Here is a 5,734-nt window from a genome sequence, read left to right as displayed (position 1 = left end):
GGATGAGGGTGCACCCTTTGCCAGCCAGCACTGGCTCAAGAGCACTTTGATTCTCCTTTACAAGCTCCCTGTCTCCAGCTCAACTACTCAGTTCCCCTCCTCGCTGTGGAGCAGAAAGGAAGGAGAAAAACTGTTTGCCCTTTTTCTCTCTTCATTACAGTCGTGGTTAACTGTTGTTTCTGTGTCATCTGTGGTGCTTCAATGATGTACCAGGTTTTGAGGTGCAGAGGTTGCAGCAGGACAGTGTATTGAAGACACGATGAGCAAAGCTCCTTCTCACTGTTCTCCCTGTGCCCACCAAGGGAGGGCCAGGGAGAGACACCACTGTGTCTTTTTCTTTCCTTCCCAAAAGCTGTGTACTGGTGGGAGAAACAGGAGAGGGAGGGAAGATGAAATGGAAAGAGGGGAGGAGAGAGCTAAATGGCAAGAGATAAAATATGGAAGAGGAAGAAGGGCCTTGCATAACCTTAAGACTTGGTGCAGCCTAGTCACACTTTTTTTAGTTGCAAGCTTTAACAGCTTGCTAGACCATTCAGAAAATGCTTCCACAAGAAAGGGATTTAAACTTCCAAAAAATCTCTTTTTTTTACTGTTGTTATACCCTGATGATTTCCAGGATTTATGGAATCCAGTTTCCATGGGAGACATAGAATACCATATAAGAAATTATTAAAACAAAAAGCATGTGTAAGAAATTAATAAAACTCTTACTGTTTTGCCTCTTGCTTCCTTTGATAAAGGAGGCCATTAGCATCTTTCAGCTGAACAGCTTCCACCCAGTTCCTGTGTCTGAGAGCACACATCAGAAAAGTGTCTACATGAAACTGATATATTCCTCAAAACTCCCAAAGCACGCACAGTGCACCATTGGCTGGTACTTCAGGCCTCCAAGACTGCAGAGTGAAAGTTAATTTTATATAGTGAACAGTAAACACACAATGCAATACTCTGTTATTTAATTACATGGAAAAGTCCTTTTTTGAAAAGAGAAGTCTACTTATTTCCCATGCATAAAACCCTACCTCAAGAAAGTTGTGAATTAAGGATTAGAAATGGCACCTTTAAAATACTTCAATGCTTATGATTTAAGGACCTGTAACCCACATTAAGCCACTAACATGCAGAAAAAAATGCTTATACATCAACACTTGTATGGCACAGCCTCTCAAAATCAACCTCTGTCCTTCCTTGACAACATCCTGAATTGTCTTTCCTATTCCAGCCCCCTCCCATCTTTCTTGTTTTCAATTATGGGTTAAAACATTGAAGAACGTTTCATATCTCTTGATCCAGAGCTTTAAGCTTAAAGACAGTGAAGCAGAAGGGAAGAAGGGAGTGGGAAGCCCCAGCGAGGGCAGATCATCTTCTGTAGTCTGTGAGTTCTGTGAAGAAAAAAGCAAAGATGGAGCCCAAGCACACCATGGCGTGCTCTCCCTGTTTACTCTAGAATATCCCCAATTTACTGACAGCACAAAGCAGTACCGTATTGTTTATAATGTCATTCCTCAAGAATGTAATGTCCCACCCTCTCCCACTCTCAGCTTTAAACTTGTTTGATGAACACAGTTTTCCAGTAAAGACAACATGATATTTGGCCAGAGTGGTGGAATAAGAAACATGATTCTTTTCATGTTGGACACTTGAGTAATATTTCTCAACATCCAAAGCTGGGTTTATGCGGGATTACAGCAATCCTTTTATTATTCATGAAAGATGACAGCATGCCGTGTGATAATGTTTAGGTTAGTCATCATGCAATTTACAATAGCTTATGTGGAGGGAAATATGAAATTTTAGTTAGTAAAATGAAGTCTTTAATTAGTTTCATCTGTCCAACATTTGCTCTTTTTTTTTTCTCTTTAATTCAAGCAGTGAATATCTTCTGAAAGATTCACAGAGCAGAGACTTGTCTTACAGCAACAGCTAAGAAAAGCGCTTATTAATGCCCTGAGCCTGCCACGCATGACACAGCCAGGTTTGTCACGCTGTGGAATCTCAGATCTGTGTGAGAAAAACAGATTACACGCCACCCTTTGTAGCTCCTCCAGGCCTGTGAAGGCTTGCATGTCCTAGGCTGGAGAACAGCATTCCTCCAGTGGAACAAGGAAGGAGACAACCCTCAGCTCACCACCATCACCTCCTCATGTAGGAATTGCTACTCCCTCCACCAGAGCAGGAGGGACATAGAGACATCCTTCCAGGGAGAGGTGAGGAAAAAGCAGAGAAAACCACACATGAGACCTGTTGAGATTAACTTTTCCAAAAAGTCTCCATCCAACCCTCTGGGTGCTATCAGTAATGTTAATGTAGATGATCTTCTAAAGGCAGCGATATGAGGCATGGACAGGCTTTATTGCAGCACAGCCATAAATAATTAAAAACAATGTAATAAATGAACCTGTCAAAACCAGCTGGCATAAAGTTAGACTGACTAATCTGATCTGACTGCCAAAATCAGCACACAAGAAAATCTCCATCTGTGAGCTGAGGGCCCAAAGTGCTCAGGGGGCCTGTTGTGCATGCCTGTCTCAGCCACCCAGAGCAAGGATGCTGCTCAGAGGTGCCCTGTGAGGGCAGGTGAGTGTCCCATCGGACAGGGGAGTGTGAAGGACAGTACTTAATTGCTACTGCACATCACCATGTGTCATACACACAGCCTAGCACTGGATTTTTATTCTTTTTCCTTTTGAAATAGGATAAAACACTTCAGGGAAAACTGACCCTCCAGTAAAACTTTTTCTTGCATGTACACACAACACTTTTTACCTACATGAACTGTTTTAATAAAGTGTCTCTGGTTGTCTAAAGATTTACTCAGAGTCAAGAAGTTAAAACTACACCCTTAACAGCGAGGCTTGAGCATTTTTAAAATTTGACTGTTCTCCTCTTTTTATTGTGCTAAAAAAAATTAGTAAAAAGGAAATTAATCTGCAGCTGACCAAAACACATGCGTCATAAAAAACTGGCATTTTTGGAAGATGACTGTTGGCCACACATTGGTGATGTTATTGGAGTTTTTCCTTTAAGGTCAGACATTTAATCTAAGTACTATTAACACTTAAATAATTTGCCAATTTTTTTCCCTTACTAAGCTTCTTTTTAAGATGGTTATTTGGTTTGTTTCCTTTGAAACTCTGTTTCCTGTGTGATTTTTAATGAAATTTCAATAACAACATCCCTTTAAAATGTCAAATACATTTTTGGGAAACGAAAAATATTTTGGAACAGAAACCTCGCAATTCCAAATCAGCCTCAACACTTTCTATGCTGCATTCTCTTATTTATGGCTGACTGTCCATTTCATTGAAGCTAAACAATCAGACAGTAAGATACTTTTGCTTTGTCTGCACACATATATACATATAAAAACATATACAAATGCACACATGTGTATACTACTTGTCCAAGGCCAATTTGGATAAACAAAAAGAAATGCCTGAAAATGGAGATCTCTGGTGGAATAACTCTGTAGCTACAATAGGCATCAATGTTACCAGGAGTTTGCTTTCTCCATCTAATTGCAATTAACATCCTAGCAGGGCCTAGAGATTTTGTTGTTATTGCAATTTATTAGACTGAGGCAATGATTTCTTGATAGTCTCTCCCTTCTGTTAGGGGAAACATACTCACTTTTTTAGTATTTATGTATTTATTTATTTGCAGTTGGATGTATTTTTGAGAGGATCCTCCACCCCATTACGAGACCAGAGCTAAAGCTGATGAAAAGCACTTCAATGTTTGAATTTTTTTTCTTGACACACAACCTTGTCTGCATCTCTCTTTTACATTAGAGCAACTAAAAGAAAGGGGACATTATCCTTGCACATACTGATAGGACATAAGTATTTTGAAGTTACTCACGTAGATAGGAAAAAAATGTTCCTGTTTCTGCCTCTCTTTATACATCAGGGTTGCAGAACAGCGGCCTCATTTAGCTATTGTCAGGCATGATGCATAAAAAAATGCGTATGCTCTGAGCAGGGCTTGTGCTTGAGTGACGTTGGAGCAAGAGCCTGGCACATTGGGTGTGGGTGCAGAGGAGGAAGCTGTGGCACTCTCCATCACCTGTGAAAAATGCGTATTTTATGATTGGCTTTTCGCAAATATGAAAATAGCTATTATATGTGTTGTGATAGAAAGTAATGCTGTAATAATTCTCTTGAGTAGTGTGTTAAATGTAGTTTTAGGTTATAAAAATTGTTAAAATAGAAACTATGCTATGTAAGATACTTTTTTGTAAAGAAAGGACTCACAGAGAGATAGCAGCCACAGGACACTTAAATCTTTCAGAGAAAAAGAATTTATTGCCCTCTTACCAGAAGAAACAAACTTCTTCCCGCCTCGAAGGCGCTGTCAGGATTCAGACGAAGAAGCTGACGATGACCAGACAGAATCCTGTATTTGAATGAAATTTAGGTATCATGTATGAGGTGTATGAATATGCAACAGGTTATTGTTTTTAAGAGTTAATCCTCTGTTAACGTGTGTCCTTTTTCGGGCTTATGCTGCCCAGAAAAAGGTACCCGGACGTCCGTAACTCTTTGTTTCTATTGTCTCATATTGCCCTAATTCAAACTGTCCAAATTATTATTACTCTAATTGTATTACTATTTTTATAACCATTTTATTACTATTAAACTTTTAAAATTTTAAAAACAAGTGATTGGCGTGTTTCACATCACCCAACGCGCTTCAGAGACCTTCGCACTTGCCATCTGACCTTGGCCGCGGGACGTGCGGCGCCAAAAGAGCCCCAGCTGTGGCTGTAGCAGGTCGTGGCGCAGGTGCCAGCCCCACAATTCCCGCTTTGTCCCGCTGTGTCCCGGCGGTGATGCCCGCCGGGCTGCGCTGTGTGCCGCAGGGCGCGCCAGCCCCGCGCTCACAGGCTCGGCAGTGAATCCGTGCCGGCTCACACGGATCCAAGGGCTGGCACCCAGCGCCTCCCTGCCCGCCCGTGCTCCATATCAGTCTTCCTGCAGGAGCGGCAGCGCCGGGGCAGACGGCGGCACATTTTTGCGCCGGGTACCTGCCTTAGTGGAGGCCTTTTCCTTGGAATGGCAGCCCGCAGGCAGCTGGCCAGAGTGGCAAGGGAGCTTTGGGGGCTCGGTGGGGAAGTCTGGGAGGAAGGCAGCCCCGTGCGGAGAATGGCAGGAAAGGCGCCCCGCTTCCCGGCGGCTCCGTGTGCCGGGAGGCGCCGGGAGCCCGCCCGCCCCGCAGGCGCGTCCCGGGATTTCCGAGCCGCGGCCGCAGCTCCTGCTAACAGCCAAATATTTCACTCCAGAGACATACTACACTTCCTGATATAGGATGCACTTGCATGTCTCCTGGTGACCTTAAACACTAATAAAGGAGTCATAATACGACCTAGACAGGCCTTGAGAGGCAGCCGGCGCACGGGTGGCTGAAAGGGAGGCTCGAGGGGTGGGAGCGCTTGTCTGCTCTTTGTTCGGCAGCTTTCGTGTCGTGTTCCTTCCCTTTTGATTATGCAGAGGAAGGGATTTTAAAATACATTGTGTTGCCCTTTTGCCAACAGCAGAAATTAATCCAATGTGCTGGGAGAGAAAAAGTTCCATGTGCTGATGGCTGGGGCTCTCCAGCATCTCCCGGCAGCTCGCATCTGACCGAGGAGCCCTCTCGGCTCTTCCTCCCCACATCTGTGGCCCACCAAGGAAAAAGGCAACACGGTGCAAACACTGATCCTCCTGCGGATCCCACTCACTTATTTATAATGTGA

At 43.5% G+C, this 5,734-nt stretch overlaps 1 long non-coding RNA gene across 1 annotated transcript; it reads right to left on the bottom strand.

Annotated features, from left to right (window-relative positions):
- Nucleotides 1-1,403: 1,403 nt before the first annotated feature.
- LOC139594865 (uncharacterized) lies at nucleotides 1,404-5,292 on the bottom strand. Its single transcript, XR_011680763.1, has 3 exons — nucleotides 4,721-5,292; nucleotides 4,317-4,395; nucleotides 1,404-4,065 (listed from the first exon to the last, which is right to left on the bottom strand). It is a non-coding gene; the product is annotated as an uncharacterized lncRNA (long non-coding RNA).
- Nucleotides 5,293-5,734: the final 442 nt, after the last annotated feature.

This window comes from Agelaius tricolor, unplaced genomic scaffold (genome assembly GCF_023055355.1).
Source record: "Agelaius tricolor isolate 1412-34295 unplaced genomic scaffold, bAgeTri1.0.p SCAF_1, whole genome shotgun sequence".
In the NCBI taxonomy this organism is placed as follows: Eukaryota; Metazoa; Chordata; class Aves; order Passeriformes; family Icteridae; genus Agelaius; species Agelaius tricolor.
This window is presented reverse-complemented; position numbering and strand designations above follow the sequence as displayed.